The sequence below is a fragment of the Ochlerotatus camptorhynchus genome, unplaced genomic scaffold (assembly GCF_037179485.1).
Source record: "Ochlerotatus camptorhynchus isolate MF236.1 unplaced genomic scaffold, CSIRO-AGI_Acam_v1.1 ptg000251l, whole genome shotgun sequence".
In the NCBI taxonomy this organism is placed as follows: Eukaryota; Metazoa; Arthropoda; class Insecta; order Diptera; family Culicidae; genus Ochlerotatus; species Ochlerotatus camptorhynchus.
This window is the reverse complement of record NW_027040741.1, coordinates 2879243-2892837: the sequence shown is the minus strand read 5'-3', so window position 1 is coordinate 2892837 and position 13595 is coordinate 2879243. Positions and strand designations below refer to the sequence as shown.

General features: G+C 36.4%; 2 protein-coding genes across 3 annotated transcripts in view; one reads left to right on the top strand and one right to left on the bottom strand.

Moving 5' to 3' along the window:
* The window catches only part of Atg16 (Autophagy-related 16), a 229278-nt gene that overhangs the window by 83474 nt on the left and 132209 nt on the right, over nt 1-13595 (bottom strand). The gene's annotated exons all lie outside the window — the stretch shown is intronic.
* The window catches only part of neo (neyo), a 107771-nt gene continuing 101347 nt past the window's right edge, over nt 7172-13595 (top strand). The window contains exon 1 of the mRNA XM_065226468.1: nt 7172-7223. The gene's annotated coding sequence lies outside the window, so the exon portion shown is untranslated. The remainder of the gene's footprint in view (nt 7224-13595) is intronic.

Here is a 13595-nt window from a genome sequence, read left to right as displayed (position 1 = left end):
TACTCGGTTACATGACAGATTTATTATGATACATCGACGCCGCCACACCAACCGCCTCCACCGCCTCCATTGAGTTTGGTTGCTTCTGCTGGCTGCAGTAATTGTATGATTGTTGATACGGCAATTTATCTCTTCCTGAGTGCGAGGTAATCCAGAACACATGCGCGTTGCTCCAAACGTGAAGCACCTTTATCTAGAGGGCAATTCTTTCGCAATCTGCGAGTTCACACAGTGAAAATACAATTGAGCATATAAATCTAAGCTGCGGTACCACCACCACACATACAAACACCTAGATTGCTGTAATCCGCTGCTGTCTACATACGGGTTGAAAGGGACGCTTTTGTAGCGAAAAGCTGTTTACATACGAAGAACGTTGGATTTGAATGATGGTGGAAAAAGGGAGCTCAGCTCGATCCATTTTGCCAGTATAATTAATGCTTATTAGATACTTGTACATTGATTGGAGTTGATTTTGGATAAAGCTATTCGACCAAACGTAGCAGGGAATCAAGTGTAGGGTAAGTTACGGCAAAATTACAACCTTAGTCTAAAATTTAAATAAGATACACCGGGGCAAATAGGTAAGTGGGAATAGCTATTTTGAAATCTAAATGCTTAAGAGTGGGTGCGATAAAACAGGAAACTCCATAAAAGGTCCAAGAAACACCACGATCACTTGCCCGGTGTTTATTTATCATAGAAACCTTCAGCACCCTGCTGGTTCGTATATTCCCAAGTAACCCAGAGGCACGTTATTTCGCCTTTTTGACTATATACAGCTGAACAACGGCTATACCAGTGTTTACAAGTTCTGATGAGGCCCGTTTATAGCCAAAAAGGCGACATAACGTGCCTATGATTACTTGGGCTAACACTTGTCCTTAACCAGAATGATTTTGACGTAGGTGTCAATTGGGTTCTTCAAGGGTCTTGAGATAAATGCATATTCGTAATCTGCATTAAAAATGGAACCCAAACCCAAAATTTCATCAATTTTGGTACACTGGAACTATTTTAAATAAGTACGATTACATTTGCAAAAATCACCTTATTAGCGCCCCTCGGTGTCACTTTGTATGGGAGCGAAGTGTCAGTGTGTCAGTTTAGTGTCAAACAGTGAAGTTATTATTTTGCTTTAAATCTTGATTTAAAAATCGAGATGAAAGTGTGCGGGTTCGAAAAAAATATCGCTCTGCTCAGAAAACGAAGCTCTTTCAGATGATATATTAAAAATGATATATTTTTAAAAATTAAAGAACCCAATTGTTCCAGTGACAAGCTCAAAAATAATGTTGTTAATATCGCGTAAAATCTGTCAGTGACCAGGGTTGCTTCCACTCACTTGCTATAAAAAAAAAAAAGATTTTCGAAATTAAGAAATCATTAGATATCATAATGAAATTTTGTACTTGTAAGTTACAAGAAGAGGTTGTAAATCATGTGCTAAGCTCATAAACCCTGTCAATTTCACAGTCAAAGCGCCATAATAAGCGATTTTACGATTTTTGAGCGTTCACTCAGAGTGAGCGCTCATGAAACGTAAAATCGCTGATTATGACGCACTGAAAGTGAGATTGACAGATTGTATGTGTCAAACACATACTTTACAACCTCTTCTTGTAACTTACAACAACTAATTTTCGTTATAAATTACATGATTTCATAATTCAGAAAAACAAATTTTTATAACAAGTGAGTAGAAGCAACCCTGTCAGTGACAATGACAAAACTCAGCAGGGCTACTTCCACTCACTTGCTATAAAAAAATGTTTTTCAGAATTATGAAATCATTAGATCTTATAATGATAATTCTTACTTGTAAGTTACAAGAACACGTCGTGAAGTATGTGTTTGACAATATGCTAATATGGCTTTCAGTGCATCAAAATCAGCGATTTTACGATTCGTGAGCGCTCAATCTGAGTGAATGCTCACGAATCATAAGATCACTGATTGGGATGCTCTGAAAACAAAATTGGCAGGCTTTATGAGTCAAACATATACTTTACACCCTCTTCTTGTTACTTACAAGTAAACATACCATTATATTATCTAATGATTTCATTATTCCGAATAAAAACAATGTTTTTAAACTGACAATGACAAAACTCAGCACTGATTTTGGTTCACCAATAGGATTCTGAGTGGGACAAAATTTCACTAACCTGATGACAGTTTGCAGGTCATTTGTTCATTGCAAATCCTTAAATACTCCATACAAGACATGTGGAAACCATCCATATTGCCCATATATTGTCAGAACTTGGGAAACAAAAAATACCAACAAATCAACAGAATCTAAGCAAATATCGCAATTTTCCCCAGTAATATTTAAGTTAGGCTGAAGCGATTTTTTTTTTTTTTTATGTCACCTCCATCTTTAAAAATTATACACTATTGAAGGAGCAAAAAATTATTGATTGAGGAAATGGCTCTCATGTTGGATCTAAAGAGCGTTCTATGCCTATACCATTTATGCATAAGTATGTATTGTGTGGCCAATACAATCATACTCTATGGCCAGGAAAGTCGAGAATTTTGTTTCAACCCAAAAAAATTTCTAGACCGGACCGGAAATCTGGTCAAAACAATCGGATATTTTTGGTTGCTAGTTGTCAAAAAATGCATTCCTTCGAAATGTATGTATTGTTCTAACGGACAGTTAGGTCGACATTTGATACATTAACCCTGTTTAGAGAATTATGTCATTAATGGTATTTTATTAATATGAGACAGTTATACTACCATATCTAGAGTATTAGCTAAAATCCATTTATTTTTAGATGAAATATTTAATTTTGACAAGAAGATATATATTTTCCTTCCTTATTTATTTGTTATGAGTGTTGTCGGACATAAAATGAAAATAATGTTTTCATCGGCCTTATTAAGGAAAGAGATAGTCGACGACGAGCATTCATCAATGCAGTCAGGAGGGTCTTTAGAAATGTACAACTAGATATAAGACGCCTGATGCTCGCCAAAATATCTTCACTTAAGGACGTATACTGTGAATTTTCTAAAAGCCGATGAATATGGATGTGTGTACAGTACCAGACAAAATGTATACCACCTCGCTATTTTTATTTTCTCTCCAAAAAAGTCCAAAGTGCTGTAACTTTTCCGAATGTGAATGAAATTTTCTAAAACCTTGGCTGCTAGTTGATCAGGTATCCAAGATTTATTGGTAAAACTTTAAGCTTGATTAACATAATCTGTATTAGGTTTGAGCATAGTTAGTAAATCTACTCTTTCTGGTATATTCTTTTTGAAACTGGAATTTAATTAAAAACAATAAACTAAATGTGCTAAAATGCTGCTCAATTGTAGTCAAAGCATCACACTTAGAAAAATTTATGTAAATTTAGGTGCTCTGAGACTGACATATACCAGCGTCAATTTTGACATAAAATTGAGTCATAATAGATGCGAAATTCAGCTCAATCAAACGTACTTTCGAACTTTTCAGTCTTGTTTACGTCTCATCTTTTATATCAAAGATGGATTCCGTCACGTGTAAAATTAGTTATTTCTAAGTGTGTACCAGTGATAGTCAGTGGAAGTTGGATTGTTCAAAAAGCTGTAACTCGCATGTAGTTTTTTCAATTTTTTTTTCAGATTTTAGTAAAATTAAAAGCGTATATAATATCCATCACACTTAGAAATACCTAATTTTACACGTGACGGAATCCATCTTTGACATAAAAGATGAAACGTAAACAAACATGCCATGTAATATTAAGTGCTCCAAGACTGAAAAGTTCGTTGCTCGACGAAAAGTACGTTTGATTGAGCTATATAACAGACGCGAATTATGACTCTAATTTATGTCAAAATTGACGCTCGTATATGTCACTCTCACAGCACCTAAAATTTACATGATTTTTTCTAAGTGTGTATGACAAATTCAAGTGACGTTTAATTTAACATGCATGTAAATTTCAAGTCGTGTTAATTTAAAAACCAATTTAATTTTACATGAATATGCATGCTCTTTTTTATATGCATGGAAATTCGTGTAAAATTACACGAACACGAACACGACACAGTCAAAATTATTTTGTAATTTTACACGAATTTCAGCATGCATATTCATGTAAAATTAAATTGGTTTTTAAATTTACACGACTTGAAATTTACATGCATGTTAAATTAAACGTCACTTGAATTTAACATATTACATAATTTTAAAAAAAACAGCAAAAACCCATTTTTGGTGTTTTCTTGTGTATTCAAAGGGTGTAATCATGAATTTCAAACACCCTCTATATATGTTTCTTACGAGATATGTAATGGATGTTTTTACAACAGCTTGTTGTGAACTGGTATTTTTTTCCAGGGGCAATTTCTTTGATTATTAGATTAACTAAGATTAATTAACTAATTAATTAATTAATTAAGTATTAATATTGGGACAGAGGGACGATCCTGCACTAGTGGTTGACATCCATACCTCTCACGCCAAAGAAACGAGTTCAAATCCAACCCCTGGACAAGTCACAAGTCAAAAAATATTGGGAAAAACTTCCGACATTACAGGATCTGTTCATGTCGCGGTTTCTCGCAGATTCGGTGAATTTAGTTTACAAAGCTGTAATAAAATCCGACAAATTAACGTTTAATTCCTTGTTTACAAAAGAAGATCCTTTTGTTTAAACTCATTCTTATTCACAAAAAAAGAGAAGCTAATTTTAACTGGCAACCTAAACATGGTATTGACGAGCCTTACATAAGGGTAAAATACCAAAAAATAATACCTCAAAAATGTTCTACGAATAACGAGCTAACAAATAATTTAGTTATAATAACTGTCGTTTTTTTGTTTTGCCAGAATACCATCATTTGTTATTTAAAAGATGGTTGTAAGGAAATTTGCGTAATTTTGTTTGTTAAGGCATTTTGGCGCGTTAGAAACATTTAGATAACATCATTTGGACCTTTTTGTAACCATTTTTGTGGTTGTCAAAATAATAGCGATTTTGAAAGTAATGTTGAAGATATCAAGGCTGTTTTTGCTTTTGAGACAAGGTAGGGGAAATGGCCTAAATGCCCTTAATTTGGGCCCATACATAAATTTAGCAATCGACTAAATTTTCAATAGTGACCAAAAATATCCATTAGTACCGCCCCAATGACGCGTTCATCTAGATAAAATTGATAAATGGCAGATTTTTAGCGATGGGCCCAATCTTAGATCCATAGGCCAACATTAGAGCCATTTCCCCTATTAAACTTATTTTTTGTATTCGTTTAAATTGTATTTTAATAACGATATTTGTATGAAAAATTAAATTCTGTGCAAACGGGTTAACTTATTTTGATTTACTATAAAAGTGGAAGCCATTGGTGTCTAATGAATTCTACTATAAAAGAAACATTACTTCTTTGACAAGCATTTTGCTGGTTCAGTAGTAGAACTGTTAAAAGATGTAGTATTTTTTTAAAGATAAAGTTAATTACTGGAGAAGAGCCTGAAAACATGCAATACTCAATAGTAAAAAAAACTCATGTTACACTCTTAGAAATACCTAATTTTACACGAGACGGAATCCATCTTTGGCATAAAGGATGACACGTAAACAAACATGTCATGTAAAATTAAGTGCTCGGAGACTGAAAAGTTCGTTACTCGACGAAAAGTACGTTTGATTGAGCTGAATTTCGCGCAGAATTTTATGCAAAAATTGACGCTCGTATATGTCAGTCTCAGAGCACCAACATTTACATGAATTTTTCTAAATGTGTAGTGTTACTTTAACTCTACTTCAGTAAATTTGTCCCATGATATTCGAAAATAAATAGTCAAATCATGTCCAGTTTTGGAGCACAGAACCTATCCCATTGTTTACGCATAAAAACGCTTAAATGGAACCTACAAGCTATAATTAAACTGAATTGTATCAGACTGAAAAGTTGGAAAAGCTGTCACAGATCCAATTACTCCAAGAAGCCACACACCAGCAAGTGCTTGGAACGCACTGAACACTACTCCATCAGGCAGTCCGCGCTCGGTCAACATAAGAGTAAAGCATTTTAATTAATTCTTTATTTATGCGCTTCTCTCTGATCTGTCGATTTCCTCTGGCATAAATGGCACCACCATGACTCTGCTTCGCACCACCGTTGTCGTCCGTCCGTCCGTCCGGTAGGAGGGTAACAGTCAATAAATTGTCTCTTTCTCATGGGCTTTTACACCCTTTCTCGTGAGTGTGAGTGAGATTCCAAGTGCAATGAATTTATTGATCATTATACAATTTTCTCTCCCATACAATTTGTCAGGCAAATTGCGGTTTCTTGTTGTCATTTATCGAGTTATGTAACTGTAATCCAATACTGGCATTTGCAAAACAAAATTCTTCAATTGCGTAATATTAATCTTGAATCCAAAACACAATTCAACCAATCAACACATTCTTGCTAACTACCAAGGATAAAAAAACGATGGTTTACCACATCTCTTGTCTGAAACCACAATTCCAATAACTTTGTTTGTATTTGCTTGAATAGTACTCTTCAATTGAGATAAATGAGCCCACCGAAGAATGAAACCCCTCTTGAGACTTGATGGACACAATGAGGTACTCATAAATTTATGTTTATAGATAGCGTTGTCCAACTGAATGAAGCAATCAAACCCGACAAACATGGCAACAAACCAATTATGGCCACCGACTGTCGGTGCATTGGAAACAAACCGAAATTTCAAGTGTATCACTACGCCACAGCCTTTACCCAGCCATTGTTGTTCTGGCGTCGGAGAAAATTCTTACTGAAACCCATGACTCAGCGTTGATTTATGGATTCAACTGAAATAAATCACAGCAAGAGAGTGCCCCGAAAGCATCCGGGCGCAGGTTCCGTTGAACGAAACTCACGACCCGCAGTGATGATAAGGCAATTTTGATTAAATGCTCTCTTTACCGAAATGTCGGGAATGGTGCGCAAGCCGAACACTGCCTTCCGGGTATCTGTTTCACAACAAATCGATCGATCGCACAGCAATTCACCACGAGATTTATGGGGCTGCAAAAACCCGCTGCTTCGGTACAATGATTTACAACCTGTTAATTCTAGCACTTTATCGTCCTTAGCGATTGCTCTTCGTTGCTTAACTCCAGTGGAGAGCATAAGATAATTTACTTATATTTTGTTTTCTTTATCTTTTTTTTTACAGTTACGAACGTTGCTTTGTGTTGACACAATAAACAAATAACAATAAGGTAAGTGAAATCTAGAATCTACAGCCGCAATCTAGATAAGGCTGACAAGTTTCCTCTCCTGTCAACGAGATGTCATAATGCTATTCGCTCTTTTGCACATGTCACACGGGTGCTCAAATCTAGATTGAAATCGTTTCATAGACTATGTAACCACGGGAAATCCAACAAAAGCAAGTTTCTGCTTGTCACCAGAAAATTCTCTGTAAAATTTTGATTCTGATAATTTCGTCATCATGTCATGTTAACATGACAAATCATCAAAATAAATCACTAGATCTTGCTGGGTACCTTTTAGATCATGTTTGAACATTTTACGATTCTTGCTATGTAATCATTATTACTGAAACTATGTTTTCTTGGTAATCAAACCCGTCTGGTGTTTCGGTTTGGTTAAAATGCTCTTGGGGTGTACGACCATAGACAAATATCAACTATAGGAAGCACATTGCAAAACGGAACTGATCGAAATTCCTCGATAGTGAATGCACCTAGCAGCCACATATTTCACGTGTGCGCTTGCGAAGTTCAGCATGGCACCTGGAGACAGCATTAGTACACGCGCGCTTGCGCATATGCAACCAACTAAGAAGACGACTGGTACACGAAAATAAGCTTATCAGATGCAGGTTATTGTTAGTACCGTCATAATATTTACAATACTTTTTTACTGGTGCCCATGTTTTCCGATCTATCTCAGCGAAATAATAAGGCTATTGAATGTAGTGTGGAACATATAGGCGCGCGCGTCGGAGATTCCTGCGAAAACAATAATAGCATTAATAATAGTTATAATAAACGACACAATTATAGCCTTTAGGCTTCGAAAGATCGCATTCAAACGCGTTCAGTTCTTCGAGTTATGAAAAGTAATGTTCATCATATGTTATTACTGTTTATTGCGATCGTACTTCTATGTCTTTCTCCCACCCAAAGCCCCATGTTAGCTGATTCAAAGCGTAGATTAACGTCCACTTCCCTTCTACCTGTGTTGCAATGGTCGAGACCATCTGAGATATGCGTAGAAAGCGGAGAAACGCAAGAAAAAGATCACAAGAAGCATTTATGATTTCCGCTTGGCAGCTTCTTCGCACCTTCTAGCGCCAAGTACTCATTTCTTCAGAACCAAAGTGTCACTACCCTCTGACAGCATTTGTTCGCGTAATTAGATTCTAATTAATAAGTAGAACCCTGACGGTAAAAAAAACTAGATACTGCTGACTATGAGAACGCACCGTCAATCTCGTCATCCTCCCTTCGGCGGAAGCCATACGCATTAAACAATTACAAGCTGGTGTCTGGCGTCTGGCGAACGTCCTACAGTGATGACCCGATTTTGTCAGCGCCCCGTTTGAAAATCTTTTCAAATATTCTACGGAACCCACTTATTGCACCAAAGTATATCTTAAACATCCAACTTGAAGATGAATGAGAATTATGTGGATTGATAAAATAATGGGAAGATAAAAGTCTAATGCACGGAGGGGCTGGTAAAATCGGCTTATTACTGTGTAACATCTCACCGTACACCTCCAAGCAATGAAAGAAAAAGTGTTGATCCTACAGCTTTTTTCTGCTTTCACCTATAATCGATTAGGCTTGACGCGCGCAACAAATTGTTCCCGCTAGAAGGAACGACAACCCTTTGGGGACGAGTAAGCACTGGTTAATGACCTATACTAAGTCGCTTAGCGCCTTTCTTGGGCACAGACACATCCCGGCGATAGATGGAGGAAAAGCAATGTTTGGTTAGATCTGGAAGAATAATACACATGGATCTCAAAATAAGTTGGGTTGATGATTCTTATTATAGCTATCAAATTCCATCGATGAGAGGTATTCAACTGAAACCTATCGAGAAAATAACTGAAACGGAAGCTGAACTTATTAATTTACGCGACATTAATGCTCCATTTTTCAATTTACAACTCAGAAAATGTTTGAAACGAACATTTAGTTGAAGGCAGATATTTGTTCCATTAAAAACGGTTTAGGTCAGTAAGAAGTGCATATTTATATCAAAATATAATAGGGGAAACGCACCAGTATTGGAAATGTTCCTATTTTGGCCACCTTTTGACGATATTTCACATTGTTTACAATTTGAAATGTTCAGTTCAGTGTCAACATTTCAAAGGGGCGTAATTGCATTTGTAAACAATGGCTTTAGCCATCGATTTCTCGCTAATAAAAGAATACTCATAAAGCTTAATAACACCAGCAGGTAGAAGAATGTTTCCTTTACCAGCAAGCATAGTTAATTTGAAGGGATGAGCTTTTATTTGCGAGAAATCGATAGCTCAAGCCATTGTTTACACAAGCAATTACGCCCCTTTGAAATGTTGACACTGAGTTTTGATCAATTTCGAACACAAAATGCACGAATATTGTAATCCATTCGATTTTCTGAGATGTGGCCAAAATAGGTGCACTTCTCCTAAAGTTTTCTACGGTTGTGCATAATGACTAACTTTTTTATATTTGCAACCAAAAAACACATCTACCACGAGGATGAAAAACAACACAGTTTAAGAATTCGCAAAAACATTGAAGCAGCAAGCCTATAAGCCAAGTGAGATGGTGAGATTTTACCTTTATTTAAGGGATTTTACGTATTCTCATCAATATAAACAGCATGCGCCATTCTGTGGGGATTTTCTCTTCGAAACGTACACATACAATGTATGTAAAGAATCACCAAAAACTATTGTAAAACCCTTTTTTACAACGCTTTAAATTTCCCAGAATGTGCCTATTGTCGGCAAACTGTTTCTATTTGGCACCCTATCCCTACACGCAGTAATGTTTAGCGATGTTATATTTTTTCGGCATCTTGAAATTTCGTTGTGCGTATGTTTCATTTCAAGAAAAAATGGTAACATGCATTTCATCCATCTTAAAAACTTAGTAAAATCAGAGTAGTTTTAACCATTTTGACAACAGGGCCTCTAAGGTTTGGTGCTAATTTTCGCAGCTATAAATTAAAATATCTTGCAACACACATAAATTCTTGAAAGCATAGGTCTGACATGCCTTAAAACACATTTTGAAATATTTGAGGAGATTAGATCCCTGCATTCCTTTTCGATATGCAATGCCACACACATTCCGCGTTCAAGTATTACCAAGTCTTCCCAAATTGTGTTTTCAACTTCAAATCAATCTCAACAAAAGATCATCAAGCATCAATCCAATGATTACATTTGATTCTACTTATGCAAAGCTTTGTATTGTCATAATTTGAAACGTCTTGGATCAACGCACAACAAGTTTGTACTATGCGACTAGACTACCATGCGTCGTGACCATGCTACAGTAGCTATAAACCAATGGAGATGTATGGAAGTTTAGTCGCTTAGGAGTATTGAGCGAAAACCCAAAACTTGATAACTTATAAAAAATATAACTGAAAAACGAAAAAAAACTCATACATTATTTTTTGATATGCTAAAGCCTAAATTTTCATGGAAAAATATGAAAACATATTGCGCCCTCTCTATAAAAACTATTCAAGCCATAAAAAAAAAAATTCAATGCAAAATCCCAATTTTAAATATTATAACATTTCATTTGATATTTTGATCTTTGAAATCGGCCCAGTGGTTCAAAACTTATAAATTTTTGAAGTCATTTGAAAAAAACAATTTTTGACCAACCTAACATGGAAATGGTAACCCTAATGACAAATTTAAAAAGTACTGGTCTAATATGATGCGATATGAAACAAAACTACCAATTTTTACGAAATTGTGAGAATCGTTTTGCTATGGAATGGCCGAATATAATCCGTACAACAAAATGGTGTTGAAATAATCACTTTTATTGACAACTTAAAAAATTAATATATGAAAAATAGGATGAAATGTCGGCCTAAATGCCCCTAAATGCAATTCAGCAATCGACTAATTTTTCAATAGCGATTAAAAATATTCATTAGTACGATCTCAATGACGCGTTCATCTAGATAAAATTGATAAATAGCAGATATTTAGCGATGGGCCCAATCATAGATCCATAGGTTAACATTAGAGCCATTTCCCCTGCATTGTTTATTATAGCAATATTTATAGGAGAAAACAGTCTTATTTGTTCATTTCAAAATGGCCGCCCCGAGCTGAGATAAACACCTTTAAACGTTTCGGGAAGTTATCCACGATAGCCACAAGTTCTTCTTTGGATATTTCTTCCCAAACCTTTAGAAGAGATACATTCAAATGTTCCAGTGATTTATGCGAGGTTCTGCAGGCTCTTGACTCCAAGATAGATCATACCGAATAGGCCGTTGGATTCAAATCCGATGAGTTGGAAGGCCATTCCTCTTTCGTCAAAGAGTTCGGAAAAAGGCGTTCGCAGAGACTAATAGTCTGTTTTACCCCATGAACCGGCGCCCAGTCTTGCTGAAAAATCCAATTGTTCTTGCCAAAATGCTGTGATGCCCAGGGAGCTACTGAGTCAGTCAATAGCTTCTGATACACTGCTTGGTTCACTTTAACCCCTTTGTCTATGAACATCAACGGGGTTTTGCAGGTGTGAGTTCTTCCAGCCTAAACCATGACGAAGGCGGGATGATGACTCCTTGAAATACTTCCTCGATTTTTAGAAGTAACAGGAAGCAACTGGGACCTCTATTAGCTCAGTCGGTAAAGGCACAGCTACAAAGCAAGACCATGCTGGAGGTGGCAGGGTTCGATTCCCGGCCCGGTCTAGGAATTTTTCGGGTTGGAAAATTTATCGGGCATAGAGTATGATTGTACTTGCCACACAATGATACTAATGCAAAAATGGTACAGGCATCGAAAGCTCTCAATTAATAACTGTGGAAGTGCATCTAGAACACTAAGTTGAGAGCACGTAATAAGTTAATATGCCATACGCATATAAGCTTGAAATGCGAGGAAGAAGAAGAAGGAAGCAACTGCCGATCATTCTGGTGATTGTGATGCTGGTGGTGGTTGTGAAATTGTTTTCATCGGTAAACAGCACTGACTGATGGCGGTCCTCGGACAACCGATTCAAAAGAACCTTAACTTTTCTGAATCGATTTGTTTTCATGGTGTCATTCAAGTAGTGGTTTTTGCATAGTTTATATGATTTAAACTTCAAGTCATCATAAACTATAGCAGCAGCGGAAGACTTCGACATTCCCAGTGATTTCGCCAACTTTCGGATGGAAATTGTCGAATTTCGCTTGATTCATCGCCGGATTGTCTCGTGCATTTGTGGAGTCCGAACGGTGCGTTTTTTTTCCTGTCCCGACGATGTCCTCTAGCGTTCCAAGCTCCTGGAATCGTTTTATTGAGTCACTCACAATATATTACGCCATATTCAGCGTCTTTGCAATCTCTGACACAGTTTTTCCTTGATGAAAAAGTTCAACAACAGCTCCGCGCAAACAGCTCGGCTTCATTTTGCAAGAATTTGAAATCACAACTTCATCAAACTTCCTGCGTATAAAGACAATAGGTCAAGATATTAAACCATATAGGTACGCTTAGTTTAATCCGTTTGGTTGTATAGAGGCATGCTGTCAAATAGCGAATTCGTTTACTATCGGGTTTGGAACCAGTTGTGCGAAACCGAACTTTTTGTCAGTGAGAACCTCAACGTGAAGCTGAGTTTTAAATACAAACGATCAAACTGACGTTTGTCAGAATACAAGCAGCCAAAATTTTGATACTCCATCTAGGTTGGAACTGAATAATAAACGAATTCGCTAAAAGTCTGTACGGATAATTTGCAGACACCCTGTACATTTAGACATTTGAAGTTTATCTTTTTTTGCACATAAAAAACGGTGGGAAATCCTGCTAAGATGCAGGGCTTCGAAATTATTGTTTGTGCATAATATGCAAAAAAAGGGACTTCGAATGTTAATATAAATGCATTTATAGATGTACCAGGCAAGTTTTGGACTGCACTATCCTCTGTGAACAATCAATGGAAAGCAGTTTATCCATAGTTTCCGATGAATGTCACCAAAAACAACAGTAGTGACATCTGATGGACAAAAAGTGCAGAATCTATTTCCTTCGTTCATTCCACGAAAATGTTGACGAGAATTCCAAGAGAACTATAAATTAGAATTTAAAGCAAGTTCTGAGCATAATATCAAAACGAATAGGCAAAAGGAGGATTTGCCTGCCTCCAACTTAGTGTTCTTTCAATCACTTTTCTTTTCCAATTCATTTATTTGGAAGGCTCAATCGCGTTAGCTTTATGGAGCCTATATTTCATTGATTTTTGATTATCATGAATACTTTAATACTACTTCTAGTAAGGATAGAAGAAATCCTCGCGGATTGCTCTATGTTAAAAAGGGTTATATTTTTGAGGGAACACAGCAAAAAAAATAATTTTGATATCACATCAAAGTGG